Source organism: Sus scrofa, chromosome X, assembly GCF_054392235.1.
Source record: "Sus scrofa isolate SSC_HxYL_T2T_F1_AM1 chromosome X, Sscrofa_HxYL_maternal_Yorkshire_Landrace_v2.0, whole genome shotgun sequence".
Lineage (NCBI taxonomy): Eukaryota > Metazoa > Chordata > Mammalia > Artiodactyla > Suidae > Sus > Sus scrofa.
In genome coordinates this window covers 38,047,598-38,070,992 of record NC_139401.1, presented here as the reverse complement: position 1 = coordinate 38,070,992, position 23,395 = coordinate 38,047,598, and the positions used below count along the sequence as shown (strand labels likewise).

Genomic DNA, 23,395 nt, shown 5'->3' with positions numbered 1-23,395 from the left:
GTGTGTGTGTGTGTATGAATGACTGACTGGGTCACTATGCTGTACAGTAGAAATTGACTTAACACTGTAAATCAACTATACCCTAATAAAAATAAATTTAAAAAATTTAAAAAATGAATTAGATCTTGGACACCCAAAGCTGTGCCTCTGTGCTTTTATACTTGAAAGGACATTGCCACAGAAGAGCAAAACAGGTCTGCATTGAGGAAACATGGATCAAAAACGTATTGGGATATGCTTCTGATACTTAAGAGGGTTTGACAGGGTCTCCATAGTTTTATTGCAAAACTGATTGACGATACAGCACGATTTTTTGAGGGCTTTCTAGTTGTTTGGCAGTGTTTTCTCATGCATTATGTCACTGAATCCTTGCGGCATGGTTGTGAGTTATTAACATTGCCATTTTACAGGCAAGAAAGCAGAAGCCCAAAGAGGTTACACTTGTAACAAATGGCAAAGCTTGGATTGGAGCCCACCTGAGTCCGATTCCAACAAGTATGTGCATAGCCACCCATCAGAGTACAGTTCTCGTGCTGGCTCCTCTGTAAAGTAATGTGGGAAAGATTTATCAATATTTGCACAAGGCAGAAAACCATCTCATCTGAGAAGGTTTATATAGGCATTTGTCTTTTCCAAGAATAAGTAAATGTATAGAAAATTGAAATATATTAAATGAGCCTGACATGCTGCAATATAGAAAGCCTCTTAAATGGTGAAGTTTTCTCTAAGCTTAGCATTTTCTTGTTACGAGGTCAATATGATGATTAATGGTTTATGCACAAGGTAGAAAATGATCATTTTCTTTGCAGTCATTTGGAAGGTACTGCGTCGAGTGTAATTCATCTCCTATTTAGGTATGTGCTAGGATTGTTCTTGGATTTGAATTTTTGTTTCCCCTGCCTCCTCTCTACCCCAGCCTCTTTTTGGCCCTAGAACCAAGGCCAGAAAGACTGCAGAACTACTCCTGTTTTACCCAGTTAATTCCCTCCAGGATTGAAAAATGTGCTAGTCCTGAATATTAACAGTTTTTGCAAACCTCAAATGCAATATAGGAACACTCTGGGACGATAACATTCATGAAAAAAATGGACAATATATCCTGTATTTACATGCAGGATATATGTTCATATTTTAGCTTAAGCAGTGAAAGGAGACTTCAGATCTCCTTTTGAAAATTTAAGACGTCAATTTTCAACAATACAAAGTACAATTTGAAAGCTGCAAACGAATGGATTTTTATTTCATTTAGAACTAGATCCAAAATTTAGAACAAAATTCTCCTCTCTGGGGTTCAAATATTGTTTATCCTGAATAGAATATTCCTTTCTGTTTGATAGAAAATGCGTGAAAGGGTTCTAATTGTGAAACAGCCCTAGGCAAGTGGTATTTAGGAAAATAAAATGCTAAGCATGGAATCTCATAGCTGGAAAAGCTCTTATGAGAACATGTAGTTCTGCCCTCATCTTACTGCTAAGAAAGCCTAACTCACCCTGCATGGGTTTTTTTTTTTTTTTTTTTTCAATTTTGGTAGGATTTATAAATCTACATTTTCGTCTTTAGTGCCTATTCACATGACAGGCTTCAGTTAATGGTGGAATATCTACATAATCACAGGAAGCCACCAGTACCTAACAAAACACCTGACCTATAAACAGTGTTTAGCAGAACTTTTAATTGAAGGAATAAATGCATCAACAAATGAAAAAAAAAAACAAATGAAAAAAATGAAGGCTGAATAATAGAAAATTTATAATGGGATTTTTACTGGTCTGATTAATAAAATGGAAAGGAATAATGTCCATGTTTATTGTCTTGCCAGTTCTACCATTTCACACTCCATAGTGTGGATTTTGTCCTCAGTCAGTAAGGTCACCATGTAATGTATATTCCTAACAAGGACCATTTTGAGTATGAAAAGGGGTGCTATTTTTAAAATTAATTAATTTAAGGATTTCTATTCATAATTACACCAGGGCAACAAGGCTACTCTGGGCAAACCGGAACTAATAAAGTCACCCTCTGGATGAGGGATTAGGAGCAGGGGAAAAGCAAGTTATATGGTCTCTGAAATAAGAAACAAGGGGGTTTTGGAGTTCCCGTCCTGGTGCAGTGAGAACGAATCCGACTGGGAACCATGAGGTTGCAGGTTCAATCCCTGGCCTTGCTCAGTGGGTGAAGGATCCGGCGTTGCCGTGAGCTGTGGTGTAGGTCGCAGACGCGGATCGGATCGGATCCTGCATTGCTGGGGCTGTGGTGTAGGCCAGAGGCTACAGCTCCGATTAGACCCCTAGCCTGGGAACCTCCAGATGCCGCGGCAGTGGCCCTAGAAAAGGCAAAAAGACAAAGAAAAAAAAAGAAAGAAAGAAAGAAAAGAAAAGAAACAAGGGGGTTTTAAGTCACAAATGAAGATTGGAGGGGGTTCACCATCAATACTTCTGATTTTTACTTTGGACACTCTAATCTTATCATGGAATTATGGCAAGAAATGGGCAAAATAATAGACTCCCATCCAATAATTAGGAAGGAAAGAATTAAAACTCTTACGAAAAGCTAAACTGAGAGACAATACACCTGGCAGCTCCCCAGTCTCTTTCTTCACGAGCATTTGGACAGAACAAACTGGGGGCTCCCACCTCTGGCTCTCTCCTCCTCCCTGAGTCTCCCACCACTCTCTAGCCCCGCCCCTTTACTCGCAACTTCCGACAGCATCTTCTAGGCTTATCCCCTGCTTCCTGGACCCGCCTCATAGCACACTTTGCGGAGAAGCCATCCTCAGTGCTGACTAACCCTAAGCATCCGCATCCAGCAGAATTCTTCTGCCTAGATGCAGGCCGCCGTCCACCGCCCGATCTACCTGCACCTGCGGGCCTCATCCACTTACCTCGCTCTGAGCTTCTCCTTCGAAGGCGAGAAGGTGGCTCTGGAGGGCGTGGGCCGCTTCTTTCGGGAGGTGGCTGAGGAGAAGCGCGGGGAGAGAAGCGTCCAGCTTTTCATGAAGATGCAGTAGCCGTGGGGTGGCCGCGTCGTGACCCAGGAAGGGCAGAAACTGTTCCCGGACGAGTGGAGCACCAGCATGGATGCCATGGAGACCGCCACGGCCCTGGAGAAGAGCCTGAACCAGGCCCTCTTGGATCTGCATGCCCTGGCTTCTGCAAACGCTGACACCCAGCTCTGTGGGTTCCTGGAGAACCGCTTCCTGGAGGAGGAGATGAAGCTCACCAAGAAGATGGGTGACCACCTGAGCAACCTGCGCCGGCCATCGGGGCCCCAGGCCGGGCTGGGTGATATCTCTTCGAAAAGCTCTCCTGCAAGCACGACAAGGAGCCCCTGGAGCCCCGGAGCCCCGCGCCATCGGAGGGGCCCTTCTGCTGTCCCCCGCATCAAGATCTCTGCCTGAACCTTGTCCTCCAGCCAGGAGGCAACTTTTTAACCACCCTGAAACCTTCACCCAAGCCCTGGCATCAAATGGAAACAAGAAAGGTTCTTTTTGCAGAGGGGGAAAAAAAAAGCTAGGCAGTGTGTGTGGGGAGAAGTGTCTGAACAGCATGAATGATTTGTAGTCTGTTTAATTCTCTCGATTTTCTAAAGAAATGGTCCCTAATTTCTGTGTTTCACCTGGGTACATTGAATATCTGATAAACAATGCTTTCTCTGTCAGAAGAATAAACACACCTGTCTCAAAAATGCTGCATACAGTTGTAGGGGTTTCATGACTTCTCTGGAGTCATTCTGGGCACTGGATTCAACTCGATTGTCCTAACATGTATCTTTGGTTTTGCTGCCCAGAGAGCTGAGTACCTTTACAGTATGATATTGTGCGCCACCCCCTCCTCAACCCCCAAACTCATGCTGAAATTGTTTTTCCCGATTTTCAAGTTGGTGTGATGCCATCTGCCTGTATTGAAGAAGGAGCCCTGGGAAATTCATCTTTGTGTCTCCCATTAGGTTGCTCCTGAGAACACTGTTACGTTATACACTGACCCCTTCATGAAGCCTCTCAAGAGAAATGTCTTTCTGGTCTTAATATTAGTAGTACCAGTGCTTTGCTTGGGTAATTGGTTTGTTTTTGGTTTATAGACACTGTAAATGATATGACTAAGTTTCCTTTTCTGGCGGCCTGCTAAAAAGCTTAAAGCCAAATTTGTGATCGGCTCAAAGTGGATAAGTAGAATTGTAGAAGCTAGAATTGTATAGGCATTTTATACACACTTCATTCCTGGTTCTTCTGTTACTCATTCCTCGGTGTATTTTATGTATTCTTTTAAACCATCTTAAACCCTTTCTGGAATAAAGTTGTGTATAAACAAATCAACTTTAAAAATGCAGACTTTTAAAATGGCTCTGTGGTTCATTTTAGAGCAAAGAGAAGAGAACTTTCAGGAAGCACTAAGAGAGCCAAAGTGATTAGAATGGAGGTGGGTCAGATAGAGGTTACATTCCAGAAGCCAGGAGAAGAGAAGCAGTAAAATGTAGCATTCTTTTAAAAATGTGTTTCATTTTTCTGGTGAGTTGTTTTCTACTAAGTCCATACATTTGTGTCCGACAAATAGCAATCTAATAATTGTGTATTATTTTTTCTTGCACTTCGAAAAGCTGGAGTTATAACTTGTTCTCAAGGGACAGAAGTGGAAAAAAAAATCAATTTTTTTTTTTCCTACAGCAACTTTCCTTCCCAGAGCAGGACAACCAAAGGCATACTATCATTTCTTTTATCTTACAAGGGTCAGAGGCATAGGAAGAATATTTTACAAAGATTGGGACAACTGTTTTCTCAGTTGAGGAGAAAACCGTTATCTTCCTGTTTTTGTGAAAAGTCTTTTGATAAAGAGATTATACTGGAAAAGTTACTCCCAGAGGGAAGAATTTTGCCCATTTGCTGGTGGTTGGCAGTAAGAGATATAAGGAAGTAGTTAATAATTTTCAGCTTCAGATTAAAACTTGGATCACTGTGCTTAAAATATATACTTAAAATCAAAATTACTTTCAAATTAGCACTCAAATATAAACACGTAAATCTGAAGGAGAAAAAAAATCACCTAATAATTATGAGACCGTTTGAAAGACTATAATTTGGTAGATTATTTGGAAAGAAGGATAGAAGCATTTGTTTCCAAATAATGACATGATATTTGTCAAACCATTGCTTATTAGTGTCTTTTAATGTCAAGATTGAAGTTGTAGGAGAAAGCTTTATTAAAGTCTCCAAAATAGGCTGAAATATTCTTTGGCAATCAAATAATTTTAAAAAACAGTAACTGGCTGGGAGGACAATAAATGATTGAAAGACATATGGATAAAATATTAGTTTAGCTTTTAAAAATAACAACCTCTCTTGGCAAATGTATTTGTGGAAAATGGGGATTTGATGACAAATTTCTAGAGATGAATTTGGAAACAGGTCCCGCAGTGATTTTCTCTATGGCTAAGCACTATGTGTGAGTGGGTGTGCATTAGTGCATTTGTACAGAGAATTATAATAACTGATTCCTGTAGGCTATGACTAAATTTCTTAAATCGGCCTTTAAGGCTCTCCTTGGTGTACCATGTCTAATCTACTTTTTAAATGGAATTTTCTAGTACTTTCCTATTCTTGGAAGTTTGGGGAGTACCAATCGCTCATCTTTTTGGTCATCCAAGTTCAAATCAATTAGAACAGACACAAGAGGAGTTCCCGTCGTGGCGCAGTGGTTAACGAATCCGACTAGGAACCATGAGGTTGCGGGTTCGATCCCTGCCCTTGCTCAGTGGGTTAATGATCTGGCGTTGCCGTGAGCTGTGGTGTAGGTTGCAGACACGGCTCGGATCTGGCGTTGCTGTGGCTCTGGCGTAGGCCGGTGGCTACAGCTCTGATTCAACCCCTAGCCTGGGAACCTCCATATGCCGCGGGAGCGGCCCAAGAAATAGCAACAACATCAACAACAAAAAAGACAAAAGACAAAAAGACAAAAAAAAAAAAAAAAAGAACAGACACAAGAAACCAAATGGAAATCAAGATAGCTTTATTGGTGGTAAAACCAAATTGGAGAATGTGTTAGGGCTTCCTATTGCCACATCCTGAATTAAATTCAACCACCCGGTTCCAAGAAGAGAAGCTGAAACAGAGCAGAAACCAGGCTGGACTGGCCAGAGGCAGGTTCAGCCTTTTCTGCTAGCCCCATGGAGATTGGAACCTAGGAGAGTGCGTGGTGTCCCAAGGGAAGCGAGGAGGACATGGCAGGCCCCATTGTCTTATTATTCTGGTGACCCTGTACTATGGCTCACATGCACCAAAAAAAAAAATCAGGATTTTAAAGTTCTCCACATTCACTCCAATAACTCCCTGTTAGGGACTAGAGTAGAAATTTCTATTCTTGGAGTTCCTGTCATGGCTCAGCGGTTAACGAATCCGACTAGGAACCATGAGGTTGCAGGTTCGATCCCTGTCCTCGATCAGTGGGTTAAGGATCTGGCGTTGCTGTGAGCTATGGTGTAGGTCGCAGACATGGCTTGGATCCTGCATTGCTGTGGCTTTGGTGTAGGCCAGCCACTACAGCTCCAATTCGACCCCTAGCCTGGGAACCTCCATATGCCTCAGGAGCAGCCCTAGAAAAGGCAAAAAGACAAAAAAAAAAAAAAAAGAAAGAAAGAAAGAAATAGTTTCCTTTCTTGCAGATGTGTGATGCCTCGGAATCCCTCGAATGACTGCCAGGAGCTCTCTGCCATAGCCGAAGCGCTCAGTTTGCCACCCAGTACCAGCAGTTTTCAGCCGGTTTCCTTTACCTGGAAAGCCTTTTCATACTCCACCGACTCCAACTCAGTCTACTTTCAGCCTAGTTCCAGTCTGCCTTCTTCTGTGAAATCTTCCCTGACCAACCCAAACCAGTCATTTGACATGGATCCTTCTTCTTCTCCTAGTTGTCTTATGGTACTCACTAGACCGTAGGCAAGTTGGAGTCTGAAAGACAGAAAGCATCGTGGTTGAGCAGTGGGCTTTGGGCCAGACTGCCTGTGTTCAGATGCTGCCTCTGAATCATCTTGGTCTGGTCTCCTCACCTTTCTTGGTCCCAGCTTCCTCCTCAGGAGAACTGGGCACGATCATAGTAAGACAGTACTATCCAACTCATAGATTTTAGGGAGGATTGAATGGGATGAACCAGGTAAGATCCCTAAGTCTTGGCCCAGCACATCCTAAATCCACAATAATTGTTAGCTATTTTTATCAACTGATTTTTATATTCCAGCAGAGCTTAGTAAAGAGCTATGATAATAACATCTCAAAGTAAACTTGCTTCCGCTTTTAGGAAAATGGGCAACTTTAGATTCTAGAATCTTCCTTAATGATCATTCCTCCCTCTAAATAGGCCCTATGTGTAGAAGTGAAGTGTAGGAATCTGCTCATTTCTTGGATGTGACATTCAGTATGTAGGAGGGGGAAAAAGAAAATGAGAGAGGACAACTCTCTCTTTAGGTAAATAAATGGAGCCACCTTATTTAGGACCTGGAATTAATTGTTTTAATTACCACACCACTAAAAGCAGACATGACACTGTATTAACCCCTCTCTCAGGAAGGACAAGCCACACAAAGAGGTCACTTCAGAGCCGAAACTAATTAGCTGCTGGCTGCTACTCTTCACATAGTTTCCAATTCTTGGGAGTCTTCTCTGCCCACTCTTTCTACCCACACATCCTCCTCACACTTCATGGTAGCCTTGAATCTGTCAGCATGAGGGAGCAGGGGCTGAATAGGCATAGTCAAGACTCCAGGCATCACTGAGGCCTTGAACTTCTTTACTGGAGGGCCTGTTGAAAGCTCTTACTTTTGGAGTGCCGTGTGGCTCTTTCTCTCCAGAAAGGTGTACACTCTTAGAGAAGTAGGTTCAAAATGCTACTTATTTAGAAAAGGACAACATGTTACTACATTCATGTCATGTTATTTATCTCTATAAGCCATGTATCCACCTTGATGAATAATTTCTTCTGCACAATAATAATGAAGCAGGCACTAATCCATGGGTGTGGGAGGGGGCACACATTAGGAAATGGTTGTGGATTAATATAAGGTTTCAGCTGAGTATAAACTCCCCAAGAAGCAGACATGCTCCCCAGGATTTCAGCAGTTCTGACGGCTAAATTAGGGATCATAAGAAGAAGCAGAGAAAAGTCTCGATTTCACCAGGAAGACCTCAAAGGGTCTTCAGCTGCACAAGGTATCAGGCTCAAAGTGTGGGAAACCTGGGTAAAGGCAGCTATTTGGGGATTTTAAATCAAGTACATATGCCTGCTAAAAATTCATACCCTGAATCTAATAATAAAAAACATCAAACCTATCCAAATTGAATGGCATTCTACAAAATATCTAGCCTGTAATTCTCAAAAGTGTGATGGTCAAGAAATTAAGAGTTTGGGATTAACAGATGCACTATTCTGTATAAAAAAGATAAACAGGAGTTCCCGTCGTGGCACAGTGGTTAACGAATCCGACTAGGAACCATGAGGTTGCGGGTTCGGTCCCTGCCATTGCTCAGTGGGTTAACGATCTGGCGTTGCCATGAGCTGTGGTGTAGGTCTCAGACTCGGCTCAGATCCCGCATTGCTGTGGCTCTGGCGTAGGCCGGTGGCTACAGCTCTCTGATTAGACCCCTAGCCTGGGAACCTCCATATGCTGTGGGAGTGGCCCAAGAAATAGCAAAAAGACAAAAAAAAAAAAAAGATGAGCAACAAGGGCCTACTGTATAGCACAGGGGACTATACTCAATATCTCAGGGGTTTTTTTTTGGTTTGGGGGGGTTGTCTTTTTGCCTCTTTCTAGGGCCGTTTCCCTCCGTATATGGAGGTTCCCAGGCTAGGGGTCTAATCGGAGCTGTAGCCGCCGGCCTACACCACAACCACAGCAACGCGGGATCCGAGCTGCGTCTGCAACCTACATACACCACAGCTCATGGCAACGCCGGATCCTTAACTCACTGAGCAAGGCCAGGGATTGAACCCACAACCTCATGGTTCCTAGTCAGATTCGTTAATCACTGAGCCACGACGGGAACTCCAATATCACTTTGAAACTAACACAACATTTTAGATCTACTATACTTCAATAAAAAAGAAAGAAAAGCAGAGAAAAACTAAGGAATTGAGGAATTGTCCCAGGTTAAAGAAGGCTGAAAATTATGACCACTAAATATGTGACCTTGGGTTGAACCTGTGCAGGGGGAAAAAATCTATAAAGGACATTGAGACAATTTATAAAATTTTGATAGGGATTGTGGATTGGATAATGGTATTGTATCAACATTGGATTTCCTGATTTGGATAATCGTGTGGTAGTTGGGTAGGAGAATGTCCTTGCTTTTAGAAAACATACACCAGAGTATTTAAGGATATAGCTGGGCACAATTTCTCTAACTTCTTTGAAAATGCTTTGGAAAAAAATATTGGTAAACTACTGTTGCAGCTTTCCTGTAAGTTTGAATTTATATGTAAATAAAAAGTTTTCCCCCAAAGTCAATCATAGCTAATTTAGACTTATAACTACTGCATCTAGCATAGTTCCTAACTTATACTAAGTGCTCAAAAATAATTTATTGAATGGATACTGCAGTGGTTTTCAAAATGGCCCCGTGGACTTAGATTTCTAATCATAGGGCTTCATGACCGGTTTAATTATCAGAAAATTCCAAATTCTTTTTTTCTTCCTGAACATAAATTATATACTTTCAGATTTCTTATCTAACCCTCATCCCCAAAAAGGATGTCAACAATTTTTTTTAAAGAAGAATAGCTAGACTGGGGAAGGCAAGCAAAAGGAAATCTTATTATTATATCACTACACCAGTGGTATTGCTGCTAGATTAAGTATTTTAATTTTCCAGGCCTTATGGTTTTATATCTTCAAAGAAGAATCTATGTACTTGCTTTTCTGGTGAAAAAAAATTCTTTCGGCCATTATATGCCGTTAATACTATGCAGAGCTTCATAATTTAAAACTCCTGTCAATCTGAAAAGGTCATAGAACAGGATATTCACTTTTATTTCCTTTGTTTCAGCTCTCATTCCACTTGTGAACACTCTTAGCATGTATATATACTATAACCTTTCTTTTGTGCCTTCCTCTTTGCTCATCATCCCCCAAAATGCATTCCCTGATGTTTAAAACTTATCTGATGTTTACAACTAGACCTCAGTATTATTACAAGCTGTCAAACGTTCACAGCCAAGCCATTTTTGTCCTGTTGGACGTACACAATCTCACAGAATGCCAAACTCAGATAACGTTACTCTAAGACTATAATAAAAGTGAGACAAAAAAAGCTTGCTTCATAATTTTGTCTGAGCACAAACAAAATCAAAGTCTTTGCCTCTCACAAAATACCCAGTCATGGAATTGTCCCCACTTTCTAACAGCATCTAATGTAGAGCAAACCTCTGCTTCCTTGGACCCTCTCCCAAATCATCTATCCAAAATCCAAATCCTGTAATAGTTTCTTTCTACATACTCTTACTGAGATACCCCACAGTCCCTCATGATGTGAGTTATTTGTCTGCAATAAGTAAAATTCCAACTTGCTTACTTATGGTTGTGTTCTTAGTTGTCTTTGCCTGAAGGGCAATGATATGCTATTCTGGGAAATATTCTCCATTCAATCTATAAGCATTTGCTAGTTTTATTAGACGTACCCAATCAGGTATGTTCAGCCTCCTGTTTCATATAATCAGGAAATATAAATGAACAGGTCATGTTCATTTATTCATTCAAAAAATATTTCTTAAGCATTTACTCTATACAAAGCACCGAGTTAAGCGCAGCAGGTAAAGCAATAATTAAGATACAGGTTACTTCCCTAATGAGCTCACACTCTGGTAGGCCAGACTAACAGAGAAAAACGTAAACTTCAGTATGGTATATAAATTGTATAGTAAAAGTAAGAGCCAGGTAGTGGTTTTTAAAAAAGGGCAGGATTACTCTACTTGGGTGGAACATGGGACACTTTTACGAAAGAAAAGTCACTTAGCTGATCTTAAAAGATGTTCAGTGTTGACCATCTGAACAAGGGAAGAAGAGATATTCTAGACAGAGAGGAGGCACTTGGCATCAATTGAATGACTGGAGTGCTTGGACTGAGCAAGTGGACGGCAAAGAGAAGCATGAAGTCTGGGCAAGGCCTGAGTCCCGGTGGGTTTTAATGGATTTAATCTCACAGTAGCAAGGAGCCCACAATTTGTGGAAGAAGCAATAGATACTATAAGCTGTGGCCCATACATTCAGAGAGTTTATACTCCTGTTGGTGAAATGAAACTCACATATAAAAAAACAACCAGGAGTTCCCGTCGTGGCGCAGTGGTTAACGAATCCGACTAGGAACCATGAGGTTGTGGGTTCGGTCCCTGCCATTGCTCAGTGGGTTGACGATCCGGCGTTGCCGTGAGCTGTGGTGTAGGTTGCAGATGCGGCTCGGATCCCGCATTGCTGTGGCTCTGGCGTAGGCGGGTGGCTACAGCTCCGATTGGACCCCCAGCCTGGGAACCTCCATATGCCGCAGGTTCCCTCCAGCAGTAACCCTTTCCTTGACACACATTTTATCGGTTTTCCTTCCTTCCTTCACACCCTGCTTCTGGAGATCATACCTCCTCTCCCAATAAACTTCTCGCACTCAAATCCTTGCTGAGGGTCTGCTTTTTCAGAACTCCAAACTAAGGCAAAGATGAAGTAATAAATTATGCGTTACAGTCTCTATTGGCCCTAGGAACTTCCAGAAGAACCCATTCTGTTTTCTTTTTATCCTCCAAGCAGTGTGCCTCACCCTTCTGCCCCTACAGCCTTGCTCCACATATTGCTCATTACTTGGCCCCTCGGTAGGTAACAGTCCATCCACGGTATTGATGGTCCCAGGGGAGACTCAGCCTGTAAATCTCCCACTCCCATGCAAAGCTGCTTTTATTCTGGTGTCTGCTAGGCGAGTGATTTGGCTGCCTTTCAACTTTCAAATAAAATCGTCACATTTGGGGGTCACTGAGACCATTGCCAGTCACTGTAGCTTCCTAAATATTCATAAGTATAACAGCTGGGGCTTGGTAAACACATTTTTCCAGACAGTGGTCATTTGGAATTCTCTGAGTAATGACAACCTCAGGACTGGGATCAGCAACAAATTTATTCGTCTGAACATCCAGGTTATGGACCCACTAAGACTCAAGAAGAACATTTGAGCCTATTTCTCTGAAGCAAATATTAATAAGCAGGATGTCTATTCTTGAGTCAGCTCACATTCCAATTCTTATTAGCTGCTTGCATCAGTAAACTTGTATTTAGCATGACACCTGTTGCAAAGAGGATCATGTTTCTTTATGCCTGTAACAACAATTTAAATCTCTAGGAGCTAATCAGACTTTGACATTGAATCTACTCCTATAACAGGACTGATGGAAAATCTTTTTGGCATGGTGGGATAGACTGAGAAGTAAAACCTAAACAAGAAATTGGAATGTGATCCCTTTTCAAGGGACTGGCCAAAAGCTAGTAAGACTTTTGAATGTATGTATTAAAAAGAGAATTTAGGAGTTCCCGTCGTGGCGCAGTGGTTAACGAATCCGACTAGGAACCATGAGGTTGCGGGTTCGTTCCCTGCCCTTGCTCAGTGGGTTAACGATCCGGTGTTGCTGTGAGCTGTGGTGTAGATTGCAGACGCGGCTCGGATCCCGCGTTGCTGTGGCTCTGGTGTAGGCCGGTGGCTGCAGCTCCGATTAGCCCCCTAGCCTGGGAACCTCCATATGCCACGGGAGCGGCCCTAAAAAGGACAAAAAGACAAAAAAAAAAAAAAAAGAGAGAATTTAGTAAATTAGCAGGTTATAAAATCAACATAGGCATATAAAAATCGATAATGAAAATGATGGTTAAGTGGGTATATACTTTTATTAAAACTCACTGAACTATACACTTAAAAATTTGTGCATGTTGTTGCATGTAAATGATAACCTTCATAATGATGATTAAAATTAATAAATTTTATATATACAAGCAATAATAAGTTAGAAAATATAATGGAAGACCCTATTTAAAACAGCGAATAATAAACCAAAATAAATAAAATATAATATCTAGTTGGAAGCTTATTTTTAAAAAGTCCAAAACCTATATGAAAAAAAAAACTATAACATACTTCTGAAATACACAAAAGTACACATGAACAAATAAAAAACCATATATTCTGTTAGAAAAATATATTATCGGAGTTCCCGTTGTGGAGCAGTGGTTAACGAATCCGACTAGGAACCATGAGGTTGCGGGTTTGGTCCCTGCCCTTGCTCAGTGGGTTAATGATCCGGCGTTGCCGTGAGCTGTGGTGTAGGTTGCAGACGCGGCTCGGATCTGGCGTTGCTGTGGCTCTGGCGTAGGCCGGTGGCTACAGCTCCGATTCAACCCCTAGCCTGGGAACCTCCATATGCCGCGGGAGCGGCCCAAGAAAAATGGCAAAAATACAAAAAAAAAAAAAAAAGAAAAAGAAAAATATATTATCACTAAGATATCAATTCACCTTAAGTTAATTTCTTAGTTTGAATACTAACTGAATATTTAATTGTATTGAAGAATTACTATTAATTTTTGGATATGATAATGGTGTTGGAATTATATTAAAAAGAATTCTTCTTTTAGAGATACATTTTGAAATATTTATAAGTAAAGTATGATTATTTGGGTTTTACTTCAGAAAACTCCAGTGCTGGGGAGAGAAGAGAAGTGATTGAAAGTATAGATGAAAAAGGTGGCCATGCATCGATATAAGGAGGTTCACCATACTACTCTTCTTACTTTCTTATATGTTTTAAATTTTTCATATCAAATAGTTAAATTGTAAAGAAGTCTGTTTTTAAATAAATCAAATTCTATTTACAGATATCATTGTAATTTTCTATTTCCCCCTTATAATGGTTGGCCACACAAACAAACCCTCAAAATATAAATCACTATTTCCCAAAACCAAAAGGAAAGGAAAGGAAGGAGAGGGGAAGAAAAGGAAAAGAAGGAAGGAGGAGTAAACAAGGAAGGAGGGAGGGAGAGAAAACATATGATCAAGTAAGGTTGGAACATATTTCATATATTTTCTTCCTCTTATAAATTCACAGTGCACATTAGCCAGTGATTCTTAACCAGGTGAATATCAGAACTATCTAGAGAGAGATATTTTTCCTCTTATTCCCTAGATCTGGTGGGACCCATTCATCTATAATTTCTAAAAATTCCCCAGATGACTCTAATATACATATTTGAGTGAGAGCCACTGAGAACATATAAAATGCCTAAAAATTCCTATAGCCAAGGAACTTGTAAAGAAAAAAAAAAGAAGGGAGTCCCCTTGTAGCTCAGCAGTTTGGGCATCCAGCATTGTCCCTGCTGTGGGTCTGGTTACAACTGTGGCCCAAGTTTGATCCCTGGTCTGGGAACTTCCACATACCGCAGGCATGGCCAAAAAATAAACAAATAAAAAACCCTTTTTGATATTGCCTACCTTTGCCTATTTCCTAAGCATATGTGATCAAGGAACCCTTTTATCATATAACAACTACTAAGATCTCCCCAAAACTGTGGTCTGTAACAGGCAGCAAAACACAAGCTTAGGCTTCCTTGAATGCTATCTAAACAGTAGGAGATTGGGTTAGATTATCGCCAAATTATCTTCTAGCTGTAAAATTTGCAAATTGTAAGGCCCAGATCCCCAGGGGCAAAAAGTAACTACTAACATAATTAACTTGTACCTTTGTAGTCAGCCAAATGATTCCATCAATCAGTAATATACTGCTGAATTTTTAAATGTACTTTTTAGTCCATATTTTTGACAGCTTCTGTCTTTCAAGCTTGCTTCCCTGTTTCATCACCCACCTTTCAAGCTTAAGTATATTAGCAAAATCTTTCCAATGTCTTTTTCACCTTTTAGTAGAAGAAATAGAATGTATGGTACTACCTTAAAAAAATAAGCTCTGCCAATAGGGTATTTATAGCTTTCAAAAAGAAAAGTTTGAGAAAGAGCTTTTTATTGACCCTTCCAATTAAAAAGCAAACAGCAATGAGAGCAGAGCCCTTTGGAAATTAATGGGTGTTGCTAGGGTGACCAACCATTCTGGTCAGCCAGGGACTAAGCTGTTACCCTGGACACAGGACTTTCGGTGCTAAAACGAGAACAGTCTCAGACAAATCAGGACAGTTGTTGCCAACTGCTGTTTGAAAAGGATGGAAAAGGTGTGCATTTTCCCCTGTGGTTCATTATGCAATTGCTTTTATCTTCTGGACTTTTTCTGCTCCAACTGTCAGAGTGGCTGACTGTGGCTCAATGTCATTCGTTCCATTATTACCTTTTCTCGCTGTGGGAGTTGAAGGGCTGCATGTTTTTCAGTTTTACTTCTGTCCTCTCTGAGTTTTAATCTGTCATCCCATGGCAACAAGAGGAATAGAGGGCTGGAGAAAGCATGCTTGGCTGATGTCTACTTACAATGACAACTGTGCTATATGTGGGTGGAGATGCAGGGGCAGGAGAGGCACACATTGGAAAACACGATGTTGACTGGGAGGCACTGAACATAACTAGTTGTCATTGTGCAATAAGCCAGCTGGTACCCAATTTGCATTGTCCCTTATTGATTGATTAATCGATTGACACAAGCACAAAGCCAAAAGCTTGTTTGGGATGCATTAAGGAGTCCCCTTGTGGCTCAGAGGGTTAAGGATCTGGTGTTGTTACTGCTCTGGATTTTGCAGTTTTGATCCCTGGCCCAGGAATTTTCATGTGCTGGGGATATGGCCAAAAAAAAAAAAAAAATTACCCAATCCTCACTCCTAATACATTTGCTGTTTACTTGATTCTAAGAGTACCAAGAACCAATCACACTGGAAAATTAATGCTTTTATAGTGATTTATTGCCACCATCCTAGTTTATCGGGCTCTTAAATCACCAGAAGTGGTAGATTATTGGTCAGAATTTTTATTGGTAAGTCATTGAGCCAGAAGATGCAAGTGTTACACGGAATAACAAGCCTGACTCCTTCTCTGCTTTCCAGGCAGCAGTTATTTTTCATTGCTGTTTTGGTTTGGTTTGGATTGGGCTTGGGGTTTTTAAAAATACCTCATGTTTATTCTCTCCCAGTTTGCATGAGTAAGGCTTAACTCAGGAGCTCTCCTAGGCTGCAGTCAGGATGTAGACCATGGCTGTAGTCTCACTGGGGAAAAACTCACTTCCAAGCTCACTCACATGATTGTTGGCAGGATTCAGTTTCTTGCAAGTGTTTGGATTGAGGGCCTCGATTGTTTGCTTGTTGTTGACTGGAGGCCACTCAAAATTCTTAGCCACCTGGGCCTCACCAACATGGCAGCTTGCTTCATCAAAGCCAGCAAGAGGGTTTTCTAACAAGAAGGAATTTACAACCTTGTATAACTATCATGGAAGTGTCATCTCATCACCATATTGTTTGTTAGAGGCAAATCACTAGGTCCAGTTCACATTCAAGGAGAGATGATTGCATATGGGTGTGAATACCAAGAGACAGTGATCTTGGGGGTCCCTCTTAGATGTCTGCGTTCCATTCAGCAGTTTTGGAAGCAGCATAGCAAAGTGGTTTACTGATCTGCCTCTGAAGCCTTGTATGGATTCCTGGTATTGCCACCTAGTAGCTATATAGCCTTGAAGAAGTTAATCTTTCTAAAATTCAGTTTCTTCATCTGTTAATTCAGAATAATAATAACATTTAGCTCTCTGGGTGGTTGTGAGGGTTAATTTTTTTCCACTGTACAGCATGGGGAAAAAGTTACACATACATGTATACATACTTTTTCGTCCCATTGTTGTGTTGCGGTGTAAGTATCTAGACATAGTTCTCGATACTACACCACAGGATCTCAGTGTAAATCCATTCCAAGAGCAATAGTTTGCATCTGTTAACCCCAAATTCCTGATTCCTCCCACTTCCTCCCTCTTCCCCCAGGCAGCCACAAGTCTATTCTCCAAGTCTAATTTTCTTTTCTGTGGAAACGTTCATTTGTGCTGTATATTAGCTTCCAGTTATAAGTGATATCATATGGTATTTGTCTTTCTCTTTCTTAGTTATTTCACTCAATATGAGAGTCTCTAGTTCCATCCATGTTGCTGCAAATGGCACTATTTCATTCCTTTTTATGGCTGAGTCATATTCCATTGTGTATATATACCACATCTTCCTAATCCAATCGTCTGTCAATGGACATTTGGGTTGTTTCCATGTCTTGGCTATTGTGAATAGGGCTGCAATGAACATGTGGGTGCATGTGTCTTTTTTAAGGAAAGTTTTGTCTGGATATATGCCCAAGAGAGTTTGGTACTGGTACCAAAACAGACAGACAGACCAATGGAACAGAATAGAGAACCCAGAATTAAACCTGACACCTCTGGTCAATTAATCTTTGACAAAAGAGGCAAGAACATAAAATGGGAAAAAGACAGTCTTTTCAGCAAGCATTGCTGGGAAACCTGGTCGGCTGCATGCAAAGCAATGAAACTAGAACACACCCTCACACCATGCACAAAAATAAACTCAAAATGGCTGAAAGACTTAAATGTAAGACAAGACACCATCAAACTCCTAGAAGAGAACATAGGCAAAACATTCCCTGACATCAACCTCGTGAGTATTTTCTCAGCTCATTCTCTCAAGTCAACAGAAATAAGAGCAAAAATAAACCAATGGGACCTAATCAAACGGACAAGCTTTTGCAGGGCAAAGGAAACCAAAACGAAAACAAAAAGACAACTTACAGAATGGGAGAAAACAGTTTCAAATGATGCAATAGACAAGGGGTTAATCTGTAAAATATACAAACAACTTATACAACTCAACACCAAAAAAGCCAACAACGCAATGGAAAAGTGGGCAAAAGACCTGAATAGACATTTCTCCAAGGAAGATATACAGATGGCCAACAACACATGAAAAAATGCTCAACATCCCTGAGTATAAGAGAAATGCAAATCAAAACTACCATGAGATACCACCTCACACCAGTCAGAATGGTCATCATTCATAAGTCCACAAATAACAAATGCTGGAGGGGCTGTGGAGAAAAGGGAACCCTCCTGTACTGTTGGTGGGGATGTAAGCTGGTACAGCCACTATGGAGAACAGTATGGAGGTACCTTAGAAACCTATACATAGAACTTCCATATGACCCCGCAATCCCACTCTTGGGCATCTATCCAGACAAAACTTTCCTTAAAAAAGACACATGCACCCACACGTTCATTGTAAGGGTTAAATATAAATGAAATTACTTGTATGTACATGGAGCATGGTGCCTGGCATGTGGTAGGTATTCAGAAATGTTTCTTGTCTTAGCCAGGGTTTCCTAGCAGCACCCTGAGAGACAGGCAGATGGGTTAGGGAGAGGGGAGAAGAGGAAGTCAAGCCAGGGTAATATCTCAGCAAAAAGCCTGCAGGGGTTAACTTCAGCCTGATGTGGCAGAGGAGCTCTCAGTGTTAGTTGGCCCTCTAAATTGTATCATCTTGAGGTCAGACAGCTGTGCTTTCCTACTCCTTTGCTCCCTATCCACTGGTCAACAGCCACCTACTTAAGGTAGAGTCGGGGGATGGAAACTCCCAGCACTCCAAGATTATTGCTTAGAATAATCTGGGCAGAGCAGCTCCAGTAGCCTGAGGTCAGCTCACTGAAGAAGAGCCGCTGTAGGTGCAGGCATGGCAATTCAAAGAACACCGACATTGGTGGAGGGAGGGTCCATAATAGTAAAATGGCAAAAAGGGATTTGGGTTGAGCACTGATAATATCCAGTGCATATCTCAATTCAAAAGTGGAGGATCGCTTCTCGGCCTTTTGGCTAAGATCAAGTGCAAAAATGGAGGTTCCAGGGAGTTCCTCTCCTGGTTCAGTGGTAATGAACCCAACAGGTATCCATGAGGACACAGGTTCGATCCCTGGCCTTGCTCAGTGGGTTAAGGATCCGGCATTGCTGTGAGCTGTGGTGTAGGCCGGCAGCTGTAGCTCTAGCCTGGGAACCTCCCTATGCCATGAGTGTGGCCCTGAAAAAAAAAAAAAAAAAAAGAAAAGAAAAAAAAGAGGTTCCAGTCTGAGTAGGGAGCTAAAACATGTTCACAGAAAACTATAATTAGATGTAAAATGTATTAATTGCTGTAATTTAAGTTTCAGATGGGGTCTTGGCAGAAGTTTCAATCATATTTTTACAAGAAAAGATAGAAGGGAAGGCATCCAAAATAATATCAAATATTGGTCAAAATTTTAACAAGCTGAGATGAAGGAAGTGGTATGAACAAAGGTATGGAGATAGAGAATATGGGGTCAGATTTAGGGAACACTTAATTCAGTTTTCTTGTAGGATATGGTAGGAGTAGAGGGAGGAACAGCAAGCATAGTTGGGTTGGGAATAGATCACAAGAAGCTTGAATGTGGAGATGATAAATTTATACTTAACGGAGAAGGAACTGAGGAGCTCTGAAAGGTTTTTGAACAAGTATGCTATCATTGCTCTACTTTAGGAAATTAATTTGACTTTGCTGAATATGAAGGATTGAAACAAGAAAGGAAGGGTAGAGGAAGAGAAATTAGAAGCCTATTACATACTGAGTGAAGTAAGTCAGAAAGAGAAAGACAAATACCATGTGATGTCACTTATATCTGGAATCTAATATACTACACAAATGAACCTTTCCACAGAAAAGAAAATCATGGACTTGGAGAACAGACTTGTGGTGGCCAAGGGGGAGGGGGAGGGAGTGGACGCTCTGGGAGTCTGGGGTTAATAGATGCAGACTGTTGCCTTTGGAATGGATGGGCAATGAGATCCTGCTGTATAGCACTAGGAACTGTGTCTAATCCCTTGTGATGAATCTATACATGTATGTGTAACTGGGTCAACACGCTGTACAGTAGAAAATTGACAGAACACTGTACACCAGCTATGATGAAAAAATAAAAATAAAAAAACCGAAAAAAACCCCAAAAGCAACATGGGTGATTGTGAGTGCTGGGAGTAGAGTAGTAAGAATAGAATATAGGCGATAGATGGAGATATTGCAAAGACAGAGAACTTATAGATTTGGCAGTTGAGTGGATAAAGTGAGGAGCAAAGAACAGGCTTCCAGCCTTTGGGAAAGGAGATAATTTGTGGGTGAACATAATGAGTATCTTTGGGCCTGTTGAGTTTGATATGTTGTCAGATGATGCAGGCAGTGATGTCCATCAGGAAGTTGCAATCACAGCAGTAGAGCTTGAAGAAATAACTGAATTAAGAGATATAGGTTTGGCAGATGAAAGCATGGGCATTGATGAATTCATCAAGGTTCAAAAGTGAGAAAAAAATAACAACCAATTGCAGTCTTGGAAAGCATTTAGGAGCAAGAGGAGGAAGAAAATCAGTGCAGAAGATAGAGAAAAGGAGCATCCAGAAGTAGAATGAAGAGACTTCAGTGTCATAGAAGTCAGGAAAAGGGAAAGTTCTCTGGTAGCCTAATGGTTAAGGATAAGGTGTTGTCACTGCTGTGATACGAGTTTGACTCCTGGCCCAGGAATTTCCACATGCCAAGGACACAGCCCCCCCCCCCCAAAAAAAAAATCAGGAAAAGAGAGAGGCTCAAAGAGAACAGAATGAAAAACATAGAGAGCGATGGAGAGGAATAGGGAGAAGGAGACAACAATGGGATTGACAATTAGCAGTTCATCTGTGACATTAGTGGGTGGTTTCAGTGGGGTGGCAAAAGTGGAATCCACACTTCGAAGGAATAAGTAACGAGCAAGTTATGAGAATTTTTTCAAGAAGTTTGATTGCAGTGAGTTTGGCAGCCTGTGGGAGGTAAGGTATGATTACTTTTAATACAGGATAAACCTAAAAATGTAAGCAAGGGGAAGGGACAATAGAACAGGAATAATTAAAATATTGATTGATGGGGCCAGATCTAAAATGTCACCAGAAGAGACTGAAGTCAAGAGAATACATGTATTCTTCCTGCCCTTGCCAGCACTGCTCAGGTAAATAACTCAGTCATTACAGCTTCCGGTGGTTGATGTAGTTATCGCACCCCCCCCCCATCGCATTCCCTTTAAACTTTGAATCTTTTAAATTGTTACTCAAATAGTGTCTCTAGTAAAGTGTCTAATTTCAGATGAAATTTGCCATTTGAGAGAGTCATTTGCAAAAGATGACTCTATCAGGGTGAGGAATAGCGGATGCGTGACTAGCAGTGAAAGCTCACAAATCCACCCACCACACTCATCATTATGGAGGAGAGCAATTACCCTGGAACGAAATGCCATTTCCACATCTAATTTTCGGTTTCTGTATTAACTAAAAGTTCCACCAGCACACATATAAAATATACTTCAATTGAACTTCATGTGCCCAGTCAGTCAACATAACTCTAAGGGTAAGGATTTGGGGACAAGTTTATTAGGCTCTAAATAGAAACAGAAACGCAGGAATCTTAAAACCAGTCACTATATTATTTTTATCTTCAATATATTTTTGTTGCTGTTGTTTGCACTTCTTTTCTCAGACACTAGAAGACGGGATTCGGGGTTCTAAAGTAAGCCTGGGAATGAAGAAAGTAAAGCTATCTCTGTGACATTGTTATCATTTTCCCAGAGCATCATGGTGAATTATACACATGAAATTAAGCAAGACTCTATGTTATGCAGACAGTGATAGGGGCAGCTGTGTTCTCCTGTTAAGAGGTTAGTAATGGTGGGTGATAGTGACCTCTGAAAGCCATGCAGAGCCATGCTGCACCGTGTAGTCACTTTCCTGCTGCTAATTTATATGTGCCATGGTCAATAAACTTGGTATTAATTTAGCCATATCATATGTGCATGACATAATTTATTTTCACCAATCTGTAGCCCATAACAGAAAAACCTAAAGACTAAACAATGCAACATAAAAAAGTTCACAGATGTAAATCAAGAGAACATCACTGAAATTAAAAAGGCTTTGAATATACAGATCGGAATGGTATGATGTATCCCAGGAAAACTTGATACTGAACAAGCATGCCAGTTATTAATCTCTCAGCTCCAAGTACACCCTTCTTTTCTGTTCCACTCGGTGATGCTGGGGCTGAGACTGCAAAATTACAGTTTTCATTTTCCAGCTGTTCTCTTGTTAGGCTCTACCAATATTAGAAGGCAGGAGGGAACACGCATCCTTCTCTTTGTATGATACTCCTCATCAGCACAGAGCAAGCAAAGATACTTTACTGGTTCCTGCCTCCAGCTTCTTTTGGTATTTGCATAACTGACTGATCTTACCCCTTTGAGATAATAACAGTAACAGCCAAAAGTGCAGACTCTTTAGAGGTCTGAGGTTCAACTCTGCAGGTTCTCTTCAAGCTCCTGAAATAACAACATCCAGGCAGCACCCCTTCCTTAGGAGCTAGAGTCCCCTTCTCCAAGCTTCTAGGTTCTTATCATCTCCCTTTATTTTCCCAGTCTTAGAAGTGATAATTATTTCCCACAGATATTACCTCTGCATTCTCCTTGTGTACTTTTGTTCTTTGAACCCTCTTACACCTGTACAAAGTTCCCTATATTAAATCCCCTCTATTGAAATACCTAGTATGATGTCTGTTTTAATGACTGGACCCCGACTGATAAAATGAGTAAGAACAAAACATACCCCAGTAAATTTCCTAGGCTTCAGAAACAAAGAGTCTTGTGAGCAGCGAAAAATAAATATAAAACCACCTGTAAGGGAAAAAACATGACTGACTTCTGACTTCTTCTGCCCAGTAATGTTCAACCCTAAAAGATAGTAAAAACAACAATGCCTATAAACTGCTAAGGGAAAAAAGGAATCCTAAGAACATTATAACCATCTAAAATGTTGTTTAGGTATAAAGCCAACATATAAATATTTTCAGGTATTATAAGAATTCAGAAAATATATTCCTTTAAAATATTCTTGTTGAACCTAAAATTAGAGTTGTTTTCTCAAACAAAAGATGGAGACTCCATGACAAATGAATTTGCAATAGGGATTGATTTCTCTTAAATATATGCCTACCACTAAAGTAATACGGTAGGCTGCAAAAGTTATAAAATATGGAAATAAGCAAAAAATTACTAAGAAAACTCAAGAAGTAGAGGAGATACATTTTCTAGCAGATTGCTGACTGTACAAATGCAGTAGACTTTTATACTTATTTTTAAAATTCAGGAAACCTGCTAAAACTTTAACTCTTGTAAATTATAAGTTCTGTCAGATTTTCTAACTAAATAATCACGTCATCTGCTACAATAATGACACCTTTTCCTTTTTTCAGTTCTCATACATTAATTTTTCCCTGTTTTATTACATTGGCTAGGATGCCCAGTACAACTGAATAGAAGTGCTCATTTGTCTTTTTTTTTTCTGATCTTAACAGTAACCCTTTCATTTTG

The 23,395-nt window shown here is 40.7% G+C and overlaps 1 protein-coding gene and 1 pseudogene across 7 annotated transcripts in view; both read left to right on the top strand.

Moving 5' to 3' along the window:
- Positions 1 to 23,395, top strand: part of RPGR (retinitis pigmentosa GTPase regulator) — a 284,289-nt gene that overhangs the window by 60,119 nt on the left and 200,775 nt on the right. The gene's annotated exons all lie outside the window — the stretch shown is intronic.
- On the top strand, positions 2,468 to 3,513 carry LOC100511908 (ferritin light chain pseudogene; annotated as a pseudogene).